Source organism: Camellia sinensis, chromosome 11 (assembly GCF_055761805.1).
Source record: "Camellia sinensis isolate YWXY chromosome 11, ASM5576180v1, whole genome shotgun sequence".
Lineage (NCBI taxonomy): Eukaryota > Viridiplantae > Streptophyta > Magnoliopsida > Ericales > Theaceae > Camellia > Camellia sinensis.
The window spans coordinates 81,649,264-81,667,619 of record NC_138971.1 but is presented as its reverse complement, the minus strand read 5'-3'; positions in this window follow the sequence as shown (position 1 = coordinate 81,667,619).

The following is an 18,356-nucleotide window of genomic DNA, read 5'->3' as shown; positions in this document are numbered from 1 at the left end:
CATTTCAAAAAAGACATGCGTTGTCACGCATTTGAGTTCATTTGCATTGTCATGCATTTCAAAAAAGGAAACGTGCGTTGTCACACATTTGAGTTCATTTGCATTATCATGCATTTCAAAAAACAAGACGTATGTTGTCACGCATTGGAGTTCATTTGCATAGTCATGCATTTCAAAAAAGGAAACGTGCATTGTCACGCATTTGAGTTCATTTGCATTATCATGCATTTCAAAAAACAAACGTGCGTTGTCATGTATTTGAGTTCATTTGCATTGTCATGCATTCCAAGAAACGAGCGTTGTCATGCATTCTCATTCATGCATTGTCATGCGTGTCTCATTTGCATTGTCGTGCATGCCAATAGTATGCATTGTCATGCATTTCAATAAATCATGCAGTATCATGCATTCCAATTACACGCATTGTCATGCATCTTCCATCTACATTTCAGTTCATGCATTGTCATGCGTGTCTCATTTGCATTGTCATGTATTCCAAAAGTTTGCATTGTCATGCATCTCAGTTCATGCATTATCATGCGTGTCTCATTCCCATTGTTATGCGTCACAATAATTTGCATTGTCATGCATTTCAACAACGTGCATTGTCATGCATCTCTTGTTTGCATTATCATGCATTTCGAACAAATCGCATTGTCATGCATCTTCCATTTGCATTATCATGCACGTCAATCTCTCGCATTGTCATACATTTCATGTGCGTTGTCTTGCACTACTCTAACTTTTCTCCACTAGCGTGCCGCGTGTGGACGTAACTCTAACTTTTCTCCACTCGCGTGCCGCGTGTGGACGTATCTAACTTTTCTCCACTCGCATGCCGCGTGTGGACGTATCTAACTTTTCTCCATTCACGTGTCGCGTGTGGATGTAACTAGCCCTTACTAACCCCTTTCTCCCCTTTTCGCATTGTTACACACATTGCATGCGTTTTCGCGCATGCTTTACTCACATGTATTTATGCACCCTTCTCGCATTGTTACACACATTGCATGCGTTTTCGCATATGCTTTACTTACATGTGTTTATGCACCCCTTTCTCCCCTTTTCGCATTGTTACACACATTGCATACGTTTTCGCGTAATCTTTACTTACATGTGTTTATGCACTCTTCTCGCATTGTTACACACATTGCATGCGTTTTCGCGTATGCTTTACTTACATGTGTTTATGTACCCCTTCTCCCCTTTCGCATTGTTACACACATTGCATGCGTGTTTACGTATGCTTTACTTACATGTGTTTATGCACCCCTTCTCCTCTTTCGCAATGTTACACACATTGCATGTGTTTTTACGTATGCTTTACTTACATCTGTTTATGCACTCTTCTCGCATTGTTACACACATTGCATGCGTTTTCGCGTATGCTTTACTTACATGTGTTTATGCACCCCTTCTCCCCTTTCGTATTGTTACACACATTGCATGCGTTTTTATGTATGCTTTACTTACATGTGTTTATGCACTCTTCTCGCATTTTTACACTCATTGCATGCGTTTTCATGTATGCTTTACTTACATGTGTTTATGCACACTTTCTCCCCTCTCGCATTGTTACACACATTGCATACGTTTTCGCGTATGCTTTACTTACATGTGTTTATGCACCATTCTCGCATTGTTACACACATTGTATACGTTTTCGCATATGCTTTACTTACACGTGTTTATGCCTCTCTTGTTACACACATTGCACATGTTTTCACGTATGCTTTACTTACATGTGTTTATACACTACTCGGTTTGCATTGTTATGCACCACTCAGCTTGCGTTGTCGCACGTGCCCTCCTTGCATTGTTATGCCTATTTCGAATTGCATTGTTATGCATCGCACTTAGGTTGCATTGTCTTGCACCCACCCTCACTCGCGTTGTCATGTACTTTTCACTTGTATTGCTATGCATGTTTCTAACAATGTTGTACCTGTTACGTTTCTTTCTTTTGCAGGCACGATATTGTATGTACGGTTCATTTGAGGCTGGCGCGACCAGACGAACCGGACGATATTGTATTCTCCGCGTCAAACGTAGCGAGAATTACATAATTCTCTTACATCCTTTCTGCATTATAATGTAGTTTGGTTTTTAGCTTGCTTAAAACTGTTGCATGTTATGCTTCGTTACAGCTTTCTTTGCATGATCATAAGTTATGCTCGGCTTTGTGCATTGTTCTTGCATTTTTCCCCTGCCTTCGGGCACATGTCTTGCAATCTTGCTTGCTTGTCTAAGTCTTTGACCTTGTCAAAAATGGGTCGTCTAGGGGCTTTGACATTCACTCCCGTCACTGTTATGACTTTCGAGTTCTGTCAAAGATGGGCAACTGTAGACACCCCATTTTTCACCGTCCTCAAGACTTGGACGTCATCATTTGAACACTCGATGATCATCCATGCTCGTGTTCGTTTTGAGTTCTCGGAGGTCCCGGCTACACGCCTTGCCTCAAGATCTCCCAACTTATCTGTTTTGTGCTTGGTCATCGACCAAACACTTGTGCTTTTGCTTCTAAGGGAAGAGGGTGGCTCGTTTGCCATCCCCTCAACCCACCGGCCAGGGCCTGAGGCCATCGGCCTTTTTTTTATTTCCATTGGCTAAGTGTGATGGTCGATCGACACTTTAGTTGGTCGGTCGACCACATTTTCTGGCCGAGACCTTTTCTTTGCCTTTTTCAGGCATTTTGCATGCCAGTTGTGCGAGCTGGTGAGCACAAACTCTACCCTCCATACACGTGTATGGAGGGGTTTGAGCCTTATTTAGCTTCCCTTGGAAACTTTGCAAAGTGGTTTCTCTATAAAAGGAGGGCCTCCCCTCCCTCTCCAGAGTTTGAATCATCTGATATAGAAGTTAGATATACCTCTCTCTATATCTCCCCCTCTCTCTAGTTGTGTGTGTAATAGTGTTCAAAAGTGTGTTTTTGTTCTTATTTTTGCACCAGGGCACCTATTGTTACACTATACTTTGGTTACTGAGGTGTTGAGGGGTTAATTTCAGAGTTTTTGAGTTTGTTTTGATCAGAAGGAGGTGCTGGAGTTGGTGTTCTTGAAGTGTTCTTCAACGGTGAGAACTACTTCTTTTATTTCCCATTTTGCCTTAAGCTTTTAGCCTATCTTTCATGTTGTTTTAAGCTTAGTGTATAACTGATAAAAGTTCTGTATTTTCATGCTTGAGATGTTTTATTAAGGTCACTTTTGTGTTGGGGATCGTCCACCCGCTTTTAGGCCTTGTTTGGCCTCTTTTTGTACCTTTCTCTTTGGGTTTTGTTACCCTTTTGTTTTGGCCTTCTCACCACTATAATCCAGAGGATATTTAGTGGTAGAGCAGTGGTTTTGAGATCTTGTATAGGGGAGGGACACCCCTCTCCCCTTGTGTCCCATTCGCTTGCATTGTTGGCTTAATCTGTTTTAGCTTCACTTCACTAGGTATTTGGTGTTAGTTTATCATGTTATACCTCTATTTCATGTTGGTTTGTTGGCTTATTGCATGCATCATGCACTTGCCTTGCAATCCTCTTATTTGCCTAAACATGTGTCATGCATTCAGACCATCATGCTTGCATGTTTTAGCTTGCCATCATGAAGCTTTATCCATGTTGTGGCATGTTTAAGCTCTATTTGGTGTCGATTTGGTCATGTTTTCCATGTTTGGTATAGCCACCATGCATTTTAGCTTGTTAGCTTTGGGTGTGTGAGTCATGAGCATGCTTTACTTGGGCTATTTCAGTGGTTTGAAATCACTTATCATGTTATTTCAGTCCATGTCTCTTGCTTGTATGCTTGCATTTGCCATCCTTTCAATTCTTTGAGGGGTTGGTGTCTTATACTCCATGTTTGGGTCGTTGTGCATGTCTCCAAGATTAAGTCTTTGGGATGCCATCTCATTGGGTTTTAGGGTTTGTTTTGGCATATTATAGCTCTGATTTTTCTTGATTAAGTCATGCCATGCTTGGTGGTAATGGGTGCAGGGCAATCCTCTCCTTTGGCCTTATGTGCGCCATATTTTGTGCTCACCTTCTAGCTTGATTTGACCACATCCCACGCATGCTCTAGCCTTATTTTGGTCTGCCCTAAGACTGTTTTAAGTCGTCTTGGCTCTTTGGGGCTTGGTTGATATGGCCATGGATTGAACCCCTTTGTTAGTCTCAAGTTTTGGGCTTTATTGCATGCCTTACTTGCATCACATGGTTGATTTGGCATCATCCTTTGCACATTTTCAGAGCTTATCATACTTGTCATATGTCCATATTTGTCTCTTCTTAATGTGTCTAAGAGTCGACTCTTTTTATGCCTAAGTGTTGGACCTTTACATGTGCATATTTGGGTGTGTTTTGTCTATCATTTCTTGGCACTTTGGCCACTGTTGTGGTACGGCTGGGGCCTATCCATCCTTAGTGTAAGTCCACGGATCATGCACTCGTGTATTGTTGTAGGCTTACCGCATTGCATGTTGTCGCATCCTTGTGGTTAGTGTCATTGTTGCATGCCTATCATTCAATATACTTACATACCTAGGTTGCATTGTAGTATTACATACTTATTGCATTACCATGTTGCTTGCATTTTAAGTTGCATTGTTCATGTTGCATCGCATTAATTGCATGTTTAACGTTGCATTTGGCATGCATACATTCCATTGTTGTTTGGTTTGGGGTGTCAAACCAAACATGAGGATCAAGGGATGTTTCGTACTTAAAGTGACGAAACGTGCCTCAATCCTCAGTCGCCAACACTCTGGACCCAACATGATAGAGTTCGCAGCATTTATTTGTTTGTTGCATTCATTCCATATTGATATGTACCTTTGACACCATTGGCCATCATGTATCGAAATGTGTGATTGGTGGCTCGAGGGTCGACAGCCATACTCCCTTGAGTTCATAGCATGATAGGGAGGGTGGTCGTGCATACATTTGGCTTGCAAATTCCATGCCATGCACTATTGTCGACACCCCATTTTTGACTGTCCTCAAGACTCGATGATTATCCATGTTTGTGTTCGTCCTGGGTTCTCGGAGGTCTCGGCCACGCGCCTTGCCTCAAGACCTCTCGACTTGCCTGTTTTGTGTTTAGTTTTGCACCAAACACTTGCGTTTTTGCTTCTAAAGGTGGGAAATTGCTTCTTGGCCATCCCCATACCTCACCGGCCATGGCTTGAAGCCACCGGCCCTGTTTTGTTGCTATCGGCCATTGGATAGGGCCGGTCGGCACTCTGTTTGGTCGGTCGACCAGTGTTTTGGTCAATTTATCATTTTTGGCTAGTCGACCACTGTTCATCTGCTTTTGGCAGATATTTTGTGCCAGCTGGCACAGTTGTCACACACAATTAACCCCCTCCATACACGTGTATGGAGGGATTTCCCTCTTGCTTAGCTTGTTTTGTAAGCTTTGCCAGATTGGAATTCCTATAAAGGGAGGGCTTCTCCTCCCTCCTGAAAGGTTCCAAGAAGTTCCAGAGGCCTGGTTTTAGGGTTAGGAGTCTTGTATCTATCCTATCTCTATATCTCCTTCCCCTTTTGATTTGTGTGTGTATAAGGTGTGTTTGTTCTTAGTTTTGCACTAAGGCACCTAGTGTTACACCATACCTTGGTTGCTGAGGTGCCAAAAGGTTGTTCTTGGAGTTCTTGGGCTGGTTTTGACCTAAGGAAGGTGTTGGAGCTCTCTTCTTGAAGAAGGTCTTCAAGGGTAAGAACCTTACCCCTTTATTCCCCATTTTTGCACAAGCTTTTAACCTATCTTGAATCTGTTTTTAAGCTTAGTGTATAACTGAGAAAAGTTCTCCTTTTACTTTCTTTTGATCTTTGTTTAAGGCCTCTTTGGTGTTTGGGGTTGTTTACCCCGTCTTAGGACTTGTTTGGTCTCATTTTGTGCCTCTTTTTGTGAGCTTCGGGACCACCTTGTATTGGTCTTCCCACCACGGAAATATGGAGGGATTTCAGTGGTGGGGATGATGTTTTGAGGTCCTATGAAGGAGAGGATCATCCCCTCTCCTTGTTGCCTTCAATATCTATCATTTTTGCCTCATGTGTGAGCATCTTGTTTAAGTTCATGATGGCCGTGTCTTAGCTGGTATTTGTGGTTGTTTTGCCATGTTATATCTCTGTTTCAAGTTGGTTTAGATACACCATGCATGCTTTGCATACTTGCCTTGTAATGCCATGAAATTGCCTTAACATGCTTTGTGTTTTCAGCCTTATTTTTAGCATGATTTTGGCTTAGCTTTGTGAAGCTTTTATGCATGTTTTAGTGTGCTTGAGGTCTGACTTTGGTTATTTGGGTCGTCTATGACTTGCTTTGTATAGCTACCATGTAATCTCCCTTATAGGCCTTGAGTGTTGGCCTCTCTAGCATGATGTCCTTGCATCATTTCAGTGGTTTGGCACCACTTATCATGTCATTTCAATCCATATGGTATGCTTGTATGCTTGAATTTGATATTCCTTTGATGCTTTAAAAGGTTGATGTCTTATGCTCCATGTTTGGACTATTATGTATGCTTCCATGTGTAGGCCATTTAGATGCCATCTAAGTGTGTTTTGGTCTTTGTCTCGACCAACATTGAGACTGTTTTGAGTCCCCTCGACCCTTTGGGACTCGCCTTGCATAGCCATGGTTTGATCCCTTAGGTTAGCCTTAGGCCTTGGGATTGGTTGCATGCTATGCTTATCTTGTTTAATTGGTTTGGCACCTTTTCTAACATGATTTCAGAGCTTGCTATGCTTTCCATATGTCCATGTTCATCCCTTTTAAGTGTGCTTAAAAGTTGCCTCTTTATGCTTAAGTGTTGGACCATGTGTGCATGCATGTTTGTATGTGACTTTGTCCCTTGTCTCTTAGCATCTTGGCCACTGATTTGGGCCTATTTTAGAGCTGCCCAAATTGGTTTAAGACCATCATTCGCATGTTGTCGCATGCTCGCCTTGTGTGTTGTTACGTACTTGGCCGATCGCATATTGTTGCATGCTTGAATTGCATTGCATTTGGCATGCATTTTCTTTGCTAAAGTTGCCTTACATGTTCCCATGCTAAGTCTCATTCACATGTTGTTGCATGTTGGTTATTAGCATTATTGTTACATGTCTCACATGCTTGTTTGCTTAGGTTGTGTGCCTAGTACACATTGCTTGTTTGCATGCTCATATTACTTAGCTCGCATGCTCAGGTTGCATTTTGCATGCATGCCTTGCCTCTTGAATCACCATGATAGAGGTTGGGTCCCTTGTTTGTTTGGTGTGCATTTCATTTGACATTGAAATGACACACTTGGCCGCTTTGGCCATCACGCATTGAAATGCGCGGTTGGGGGCCCGAGGGTCGAGGGCCACACACCCTTGAGTTCATAAAATGATGGGGAGGTTGGTTGTGCAAACATTTGCTTTAAAATGCATTGCCATGCCTAGTTTGCCCTCTGCTGCTGTCAAAACTGGATTCTGCAGGAAGATATGGTCGATCGGGCATATTGAGTGCTGGCCGACTAAATATATTTCGCCGACAGCCATACCAATGGTCGATGACCAGTTTCCCTGGCCGGTGGTGTTTCCTCTTGGTCGGTGACCTTCCACAGTGATCAGGAAGTGGTTCGGGAGCATCATTGAGGCTTGCACAATCTTCAGAGGAGCAGAGCAGGGTAAACAGAGGCAGCTTGTGCATGGTGGTGGATTTCCAAGTGAAGCGGAGCACGCATGCATTGGACCCTCTTCCCGAGGCTATTTTATCGCTTTATTAGCTTAGTTAGTTTGCTTAACTAGTTAAGTGGTGTGTAACTATTTAATTAGCTTGTTAGTTAGTTAAATTTCTTTATTCTTTGGGTCCCTCCGAGAGAGGGCGAATTGTGTAATAAGCGTGCGTGTGTGTGATGCATGTCTTCCAACCCCCACTTCTTTCTCCCTTTTACTTACCTGCTTTGATGGTTGGTATTAGGGCATATTTTAATTAGCATCCTTATGCTATGCATGTGCGCATTCATTCATCAGTATTGCATGCACCGGGCTCGACGCATCATACTAACTGCATAGTATTTCAAATCTAACTTGAATACATGTTATCTGTTGCATTTCACATGCCATCCATAGATTAGCCGAGACTATTCTAGCTGCATTTTGCCTGGGATGCATTAGCCATCTTAACATGGACTTGGATCATACATTTGATTACTAACATGTCCCTTGATTTGGCATGGAGTACTAGGTGAGTGTTTATGCTTTAGCATCTCGCATGAGTGTGAATGTTAACATGAAAGCATGCTTGCCATGAGGCTAACCGCTTAGTTGATTTACTGCCTGAATGCCTATGGGTGAAGGTTGGATTGTTTGAATTGGAATAATTCATCGAAATTTGTATTTTAGCCTACTTGCGAGTAGCAAACCTCAAATCATTTCCAAACAATGGATATGTGATGCTTTGTTCCAAATTAGGCAATCTAGTCTATACTTTTGTATTGTGAGCCTCACATAGTAATTCTAGGCTAGTAATCGGAATAAGAACACATAATGTTTTCAAAACTTGATATCATGGTTAGTAGAGGCCGATCTTTAATCAGGCGAGCGGGGGTGCTCATAGCTGACCTTCCCCAGTCGTACCCAAGTTCCCGAGCCGAGGCAACTTTGGTGATGACGGACACGTGGCCTTAGGCAAACGAGTTAGGGTTTCCTAAATTCCCCCATAAAAAATATTTAGGTGGCAACTCTGTATCTGGCAAAGCAGTCAATGTTTGGCACTTCTTTCTAAAAATCAGTTTTCCAAAACGATTTGCCAGATTTGGACTCTTTGGTGATTTATCAGTCTTGCATTGCACTTTGCGAGATCAGATTAAGAACCGACACAAAACGAGTTCGAACTGTGGAATAGCACAGGGCCCGAGGGCACATCCACAGTTTTTGGCGACTCTGCTAGGGATTTAGAGAGTTTGACTCGAACTCATGATATCTTGTTTTGATTACACTTACGTGTTTCTTTGCATTGCATGTGCATTGGTGCGCCTAAGTCACAGTGTTTGCCGTCTGCTATTCCTGAACGGTTTGTCGGGGGCTCGCTTCGAGAAGCGCGCCATAAGGCTGACCAGTTACGGGCTCTGCCGCAATGGGAACACAAACCTCGATTTTATCGGGGCATCCTTTTTGACCATTCGACCTAGTGCATGCTCGGAATCCATAGTGACCATTCCAAGCTAGGACATGTTGCTACCTGATTATAGGTTGTTTGAAATCGCTGCGTGCGTAGTGAAACCCTAGCTCCTGACAAAGTAGGACAGGGAAACCCTACCCGAATATAGGGGTGTTTTGGCTCCCTTTTACTTGCTATGTGCTTTTAGAGTGGATCTCTACAGGGAATGCGCATATCAATTTTTAAATCTGAGTACCAGGCCTGTGGGCACTAGTATCGATATTTTGAGAATCAGTTATATCCACGGGTATCAGATTCAGTTTTGGGGCAGTGATTTTGGGGAACAGTGATCAGTAGTAGAGTATGGTTATTTAGCTACGCTTGTATCTGTTCTGATTAGGGCTGAAATGCTGCGTGTTTTCTCTTTTAGTTCAGAGATTTAGTACAGAATAGCCAGTGTTCTCCCTTGCTGTGGCAAGATAGATATCTGATCCGTCAACCAACCGGTTGCATCAGTCACCGTTCAAAGTTCAGCAGACATATGATGACACAAAATTCAGAAGAGATTGTGGTTATGCCAGCCGCGTTGGACCGAGGAACCATCTTGCGGGATGAGACCAATGTCGAAGTGCCACATCCGCCCAGGTCACCTGCCGCGCGCCCGATCTGGGAACCCCAGTTGTTTCAAGCTCGTGAGCCCACAACATTTGAGTTGATGGGAATGATTGGCAACCTTCAGAGGTCTGTGGCTGATCTCGCTTATGGAATGTCAGCTTCGCCACCAACCACATCATATGCTGGGAATTTTGTACCGCAGGAGCCCCCGCTACTGGGGCGAATTGTGATCGAGCTCAGCCAACCTGATGTTGTTTCAAGCTATAGTAATGACGTGTCAACAACAACCAAGTTTCGCTCTGATATAGCGACCCAAACCCTCGATCAAGCTGAGGCTAGAGGCAAGAATAAGATGAAGGCAGACGTTGATCCCATTGAACAATTGCTGTGGGCAGTCGAGGCGTTGAAAGCCGGGGGGTTCAATAAACAACAAGTATACGCAGTTATGACAAAGACTGTGGATGATGCTTTCCCCACTCCAACCGAGGGCAGTTCATGCTAGGCGAAAAATCGGGATAGACCCCGTCATGCCAAAACAGTTCCCTTTAATCCCAGCCCTGCACTGGGAAAAGATCAGAAAGCCAAGGTAGCACTTGTCGATCCTTTTTCGAGTACATCCAGCAAAGGTCCACAGACTTCGAAGTATCTGCCCCAAGAGCGCAGAGTCTTTCACGCCCTCTACATGCCTTTGTCTAAGGCACTTCAAATCCTGGCGGAAAAGGGTCATCTCAAACCTCTTGAGCCTCGGCATCTCCCCAGTCATCTTCCAGTGGGCCATGATGCTACTGAATATTGCGTGTATCATCAGTAGACCGGTCACAGCACCGACAACTGTTTTTGTCTCCGCCACAAAGTGCAAGATTTGATTGACAATGAAGTCATCTTCCCGCCAAGCTCGGCAAAGTCTGTCACCGCTGAGTTGTTGGATTTCGAGGATAGCGCGAGTATGTGATCAGGGGTTGGACCACTTGCGGGCGGCACTCAGTTTGCTTCAGATGCGGCGTATGGCACGCACTGTTTTGAGCATTTGCGAATGCTGATTTTTGTAATTTCTGGCTTGGGTGTTGAGTCAGTTCTTTGGTTTTGCTTTGAGTCTGTCTCATTGTCTTGAGTCAGTTTTTTTTGCTTGAGGATTTGTCTTGCTGTATCGAGTCAGTCCTATTGTATAGAATGTCAGGTGATTCCGGGGTTGTTGCCTCGAACACCGTTTTTTGTTTTGTAATTATCCTTTTTGCTTTCTTTTGAGTCTGTCTCTGCTGTGAAGCCAGTTGCAACTAGGAAATCCGAATGAAACAGCTCTGGCTGTCATGTTTTTTGTGCTTATTGCTACTTCAAGCCTGTTGTGCCAGAAAGTTTGTATGAAACGGCAGTACTTTTTTTTGCCTACTTTTTTGTGCCTCAAACTCATTGCATTGACCTAAGTTTTCCAAAACTTTTCAAACACTGTGACCAAAATGAAGAGGGAGGAATTCCTCGTGTTTTGCAAAATTTGATCAATTGAGGGAAAGAGAGGCATGCTAAGCCCTTAATGAACGAAATCATGCTTGTTAGTGTGAGTACTGAGAAGGACTCTGGCTTGATCCAGATTGGTTCCACACTGTCTTCAGCGTGAGCGGCTAGTCGCTTTCTTAAAAAATTTCAAAAAATGTTTTGCGCAGTCCTGTGAAGACCTGTGTGGAATCGCTCAGCCTCGAGACTCGACCCCCCCTTTACTTTGAAACCTTGAACGTGCATTCAGAATGTTCAACGGCCAACCGTAATGTAAGGCATGTATGGCCAGATCAGAAGCACCCCTGGAACTAGGGGCAAAAGACATCAGCGAATGCACTCGAAGAGTCCACGATGAAGATCGGCAAAATCCCAGAAGGGAGGAAAGAAGGAAGCATTGCTGAAGAACAACCGAGTTCCTATCCACGACATTTGGATGGACTTCTACATCGTCAGCGAACAATAGCCATTCGCCTGGATTCAGATGACTTCGGGATCTTAAAACCATTTGACATGGACAAAGCTACACTTTTACCCTTGAGAGGCTCGCTGGGCCAAAAACCCGGAAGGGCGACCCAGGCAAAAGTTAGAGCAAAAAATAAAATAAAATAAAATAAAAATGCAAAAAAAATGAAGAAAAAAAATTAAAAAAAAATCTTGAAAAGATTGAAGAAAAGAAAATGAAAAGAAATGAAAGGAAATGAAAAAAAAAAGGAAAGAAAATCATAGCTCGCAAGGTTGAAAACCCGGGAGGGCGGCCTTGACAAAAGTTAGAGTGCAAAAGGAGAGGTTAATACCTGAGTGTACCTTAACCCGGAACTACGTAAGTCTTGATTCCCATGTTTGGGATACGTAGGCAACTTCATCCTGAAGTCCAACCACAAACACTTCCAAATCGATTATGTCCATGTAATGGTTTTGATCATCTTTGCCTTCTCTGCATCCAAGAATTTGGATGTGTTCGTCACTCTGAGGACTGACTACAATGCGCCGCGATGCCATTCGGACAAGGGGCAACTTTCCGTTGCCATACAGTGTGCTACAGTGCTATTCAAACAAGGGGAAACTTCCGTTGCCATGAGTCGCCATTCAAACAAAGGGCAACTTTTCATTGCCACGGAGCTCTCTTCAGGCAAGGGGCAATTTTCCTTCGAATCAGAGGTTGTGCATCTTGAGAGTAAGTTTCATGCTTATTGAGCACTGGCTGTTTGCCAAAATGGTTTTTGAGAATTTTTACTGAGGTTGACTAATTCTCTCGGAAATTATCCCATTTTTTTTCCAAAACTGGACCATTTCTTGGACCCAAAAAGGAAAATTTTCAATGCTCATAGCCTTACTGGCATGATTTTCAAATCAAAAATCAAACAAGTATGTTAATCTAACTCTTATTTTGGTCAAAATTGTTTTAGTAGAAAACCAAAAAAAAAAAAATGGTCAAAATAATGAACTAAGGGGCACAGTTGAGTCAGGTTTCCTATCTTTCCCCCATCGCCAGCATACTTGCCAGAAAGGGCACAACTGGAGCTGTCTGTAAAGGGCTAAAAGCTCTCTCACCCTCCGAGCAATGAGGTATCAAGCCAAGTGCGAAGCATGAGTGAGAATGGATCAAGATACTCCACTCCCTCATCCGGAGCATCGACTAGACGTCGCCGGAAGAAGTAGTTGCGAGCTAACAGTGTTGGGCATGAACCCACAACCTCTTGTTTATCCATCAACCACCCAGGGGAGGAATAAAAGCCAAGAGATTAAGGAACAGAGAGATGTGTGTTGAGAGAAAAAGTGGGAAAAGGGCTTTTTTAGAAAAATAGAGCCTGAGGGCCGAGTGATGTGAGAATCACAAATAAGAAAGGGTGGGAAACAATACCCGGAGAAACTGGCTCCTCGCGAACCGAGAGGTCTCTTGTCTTTGTAACACGTCTATGTGTCGTGTCTTTTGTTTTGTTTACCTCAACTCTTGTTTTGAGTCTGCTCCGAGCATGTCTCGATGTGTTTAGGTTGTGTACCTTTTGTTGAGTCGTAGGGGCGCTATGTTCAGTCGTAGGCTTAATACCTGGTCGATAACTCATTTCTCAATTTCAAATGAATCGCTTTGTGCTCAGAGTGTTGTGCCATTCTCCACAGTCGTTCTTCCACATATGGAGCATCTGAGTATGTTTCAACTTCTGCAAATCCCATCTTTGCATCCCGTCTGTTCGGATCGAGCTGTTTGTTTAGGATTAGCTATATGCCGAATAAACCGAATGCTGTGTTATGGGCTGTGAGTTCAGAATGAGCAATGTTCAGAATGGGCTGTGTATTCAGACTTGGCAGTGTCCTGCATGAGCCGTATGACCAAAATGAACAGAGTACTGTGATGTGAGCGGTGTGTTCAAAACGAACACTCTATATGTTGAACATATTGAGAACTTGTGATTAGTTCCATTTCCAGTGCCTTTCGGTGTTGATTTTGCAAAGCCACACCTGTATTACTTCAATTTGCTTATCGAGTTGTCACAATTTTGCTTACCGAGTTGTTGCTCTTTGTTTACCGAGTTGTAAAGTTGTCAAGGTTTTATGGTTGCTTATTGAGTTAAGTTGCTACGTTGGTCAACCTGACCCGGCAGTACATGCATGTTCAATTTCCAATTCAATTACATTGTTATGTAATATGATGCGATGCGATGCAATGCGATGTACAAATGCAACACTTTTTCAGCAAAAAAGTTCATTTCATTCCATCATCTTTTCAAGTACATAGCTTTGAAGAAAATAAAACCTGCCTACGGCAGTACAGTGTGCTCAAGCTACCAGCAAAAAGAAAGGTAAAACAAAAAGAAGAAAGGCAACAAAAGTCTGGATCAATGTCAACTGGTCTGAGGCCTGAGGGTCCTCATCGTTCTCTTCCTGGACGATGGTCCAGGAACATCATCGCCAGCTCCACCATCTGAGTCCGAGCCCGAGTCATCTCCGGTCTCCTCCTCGGAGGACTCTGCCTCCGCCTCTGACTCTGCCTCAGACTCATCATCGTCGGGGATCGGTGCCCGAGAGTTGCTCCCACAATGAGTGCGCCTCACCTTGGTGCGGGGGTGTACTGTGGTCCCTCGCCCTGCTCTCCCTCCTCCTCGGGTAGATGCAGATGGTCCTGCTGGAGCACCCCCTGCGGGCGACATCTGGAATGGGGGCTGAAAAGGACAAAAGGTAAATGCATCAGCAAAGCTGAGTATAAATACAGAATACAGTGTGTGAGTGCACTGTATGAGTGCCGTGAGCAGTATATCAGAACTGAATATAGTGTGTGAGTACAGTATGTGAATGCTGTGAACAGTATATCAGTGCAGAATGCCGTGTATGAATGCTGTGAACAGTACATCAGTGCAGAATGCCATGTATGAATGCTGTGAATAGTATATCAGTGTAGAAATGTCGTGTTTGAATGCTGTGAAGTGCAGAATGCCGTCTTTGAATGCTACGAGCAGTATATCAGAACAGAGTATAGTGTGTGAGTGCAGTGTATGAAGGTCGTGATGAACGCTGTGAACAGTGTGCGGGTTACAACGTATCAACACCGTAAGGACCATGTATCAAGTGCTGTGTTGATAATGTGATACATCAGATTATGAACGGTTCGAGATTGTGGTTGAATGAGCTTACCGGGATACTATAAATGGCCAACAGGTCGAGGCTCCGCTGCAACATCCCCATCACAGAGGCGGTCAACTCCAAAGACTGGCGAGTGTACTCGGCAGAAGTCTGCAAGAGTGTTAGAAACATTAGTATTCTGCGGAATATCAAACGGAATGAAATGAAATGACGGTACAGAATACAAAATGTAGTAGTACATACCGGGGGCAAGTCGCACAAGCCGACTAACTCATGATCAGCCGGAGGGGGAGTGATGGGGATTTGATAAGTCTCCCCACCCTGCCCTCTGCATGTTATCATCGTAGGCAGCGCTGGCCACCCAGCTCTCTGCCCTCTCCGGGGCCCACTCCTACCACAAGCCCGAGCCATCCTCGGTGCTCCTGCTCCTGCTCCTGCCGCTGGCACCGCAGGCCTCTCCCTCTCAACTCGGCGAGCACTACCCAGAGGCCGCATGATATAGGTCTTGACGTACTCTGCATAGTCGCCCTCGCCTCTAAAGCCCTCTGAGTCCCAACCGATCGTACAAACGGCCATCTCCTGCGGGGTGTATATCTCTGTCCACCTCATGGTCGTAGGAGGCAAACCTGGGACTATCTGCTCCGGCAAGCCCAAGGTCTGGCGCAGGAAGCACCTGCCGAGGCACCAAGCCTGACAGACCGGGCCCTCCAACAAAAGCCTAAATCGGGCAGTCTCCTCAACACCAGCATACTGCTCCTGAACTATGGCTGGCAATGCAGCCCAAGGCTGCCACGTGATCTGTAAATGATACACAGTTGGTTATCTACTGTTATCGAAAGAATAATGTAAAGCAAAGCTTAAATGAACTGCAAATCCTAAAATACCTCTGCGGCGGTGATGGTATCAAAATATCGGCGGAAGAATATGAGAGACTCCCGTGGTCTCCGCACGCATCTCACGTCGAAGCGGTGAGAGAATGCAACGTCGAGGGGGGTCTCCTCATCTGGCACTGGGGCAAGCCTCGGGAAGTTGACGTAGACCCACAACTACAGGAGTGTAACAAAGAAAATACCAGTATGCTTTTCAGATAAAAGCAGAATGCAGAATAAAGTAGAAATCACAAAACTGTGTATTGTGCAGAGTGTATAGTGTGTGCAATATACAGTCAGTAAGTAAAGCAGATTGCATGTTTGCAGTGTGCGCAGTGTATAGCCAATTGGCAGCAAATTGTGCAGTATATGAGGTGTATTGTGCAATGTGTGCAGTGTAAAGCAGATTGCATGTTTACAGTGTGTGTAGTCTACAGTCAGTTGGCAGTAGATTGTGCAGTATGAGGTGTATTGTGCAAAGTGTGCAGCGTAAAGCAGGCCGCAGTGTGTGCAGTGTACAGAGTACAGAGAATGTAAAGCAGAAATGTAAAACAAAAGAAGAAGATGTACCTCCCAAGCTCGCCAGTAGCCTCCAAGCAACTGTCCGCTGCAACGGGAGGATGAGCTCATGTATCCATACAGTGTGGCCAAGCCCGTACCACCCCAGTCGTACAGGCAGATCCTAGTCACGTCAACCAGTGCACTCAGGAGACAAAGGGGCACAGTGTTCGCCCGGTCGCCGAAGAGAGTAGTCCCCAGCAGGAACATAAGGAAACCACGTGCATACTGCTCCACCTCCTCCTCAGCCATCGATGCCTCCAGAGCCAAGGAAGGCTAAATGCAGAAGTGGTCCTCGAACCACGAGTACCTCACGAAGCTCGAGCGGGCAAGAGGCGGCTGAGCGCCAAGCAGGTACATCTGAGTGGCCTCCCACTCATCCAAATCTGTATCGAAGGGGATCGGATCACCCCCTACCCCGATGCCGGTAAGCATTGAGAAGTCGAAGGGAGTCATCGTCATGTCTCCCGTCGCCGAAAAGTGGAAGGAGTCAGTGGTATCCCACCACCTCTCCACCAAGGCAGCAAGAAGAGGCCTGCTTGTAGTAAGGCGCGAGAGTCCCCTGTAGAAAGTGCCGAAGCTGGCCTGGTGGACGATGTGGCGAACCACATCGGGCAGCTCCATGTACCAAGCCCTGGCAGCAACATTCCCATACCCCTGAAGGCATGGGAATCCCCCTGTGGTCAAAACAAACATTTACGAAGCAGTGTTACAAATACAGCGTTGAATGCACTGAGAATTGATGAAAATACGGCGTGTGTGTGCGTGTTCAGATTCAAACAGATATCGGGTGCGGGTGTGCTCGCAGTGAACTACAGCATGTGATGTATCAGTGTGTTTGAGTGGTTCAGTGAAAATACAGCGTGTGTGCGCGTGTTCAGATTCAGACAGATATCGGGTGCAGGTGTGTTCACAGTGAACTATAGCATGTGATGTATCAGTATGTTTGAGTGGTTCAGTGAAAATACAGCGTGTGTGCGCGTGTTCAGATTCAAACAGATATCAGTTGCGGATGTGCTCGCACTGAACTACAGCAAGCGATGTATCGGTGTATCCCGGCCAAACATTTAAAGAACAGCATCAACTATTGCAGTTATGTATTCTATTTTGCAGAAAATGAAACAGGGAAGAGTGTACCTCAGAAGCGCCATAGGACGGATGTGACTCTGGGTTGCACAGCAGAAGCTCTAGTGGCGCGCCTCGTGCATGGCTCTGGAAGTGGCGAAGGCTGTTAGGAGGAAGCACGTGTATCGGCGGCCTGTAGGTCGCTGGGTCGAACGGCTGGATGTGAAGAGGCAGGAGCTTGGCCTTGGGATCTACGTCCATCTCCGGGGGAGCCCCACCCTGTGGTATGTCGTCTGCCATCTCGAAGAGCGTACAAAAATGGCCAGAAGTGCGAAAATCGGGCAAAAATGTGAAAAGTCAACTGAAAAGTCAACCCCCAGAGGGTGAAAAATGAGCGGAAAGCTCGTAGTGTGGAAAAGGCACGAGAATCAATGTAAACTCGAGGGAAACAAACCCCGAGTGGTGGAAATCGAGAAAGAGACACCAAAACAAGTTTTGTTCGGTTCAAAATGTGCGAAATGAGAAGGTGTTCGCGAATCGAACGACGAAACGGGCTCAAAAACCAAGGAAAATGGTGAATCGAAGCTTGGAAAATAACCTAGAGAGGGAGATGAGGGATTTTCGACCAAGATGGAAGTGAGAATATAGGGCTAGAAGCCCTATATTTAAAGACCCGTGGCCGAATTGACAAAACTGCCCCGACACAGGCATTTTTTGCCGGTCGTCCACGTTGTTCGCCGCTCAGCCAAATATTTGGCCGATGACCTTGTTTTGCGGTCGATGAATGGCCGGTGGTCTTCCCCGGTGGCCGGTGAACCTCCTACATCCTTGTTTGGGTCATTGATGTGGTTTTGGACCTTTTTTGCTCAAGACAGTGCAAGGAACTGCATTTTGAAGCTTAACCGGTCTCTATGCCGTGCCTTCTGTGCGTAACACTCGAATACGTGCAAGGTGTATCCTTTTCGTATCCTTTTTGTACCTTGCAAAGGTTCGGAAACTGCTTCAAATACGTTGAATTGTTATGCATGTTTGTATGCGTTGTAGCGCACACCATCCCTTGCATTGTTAT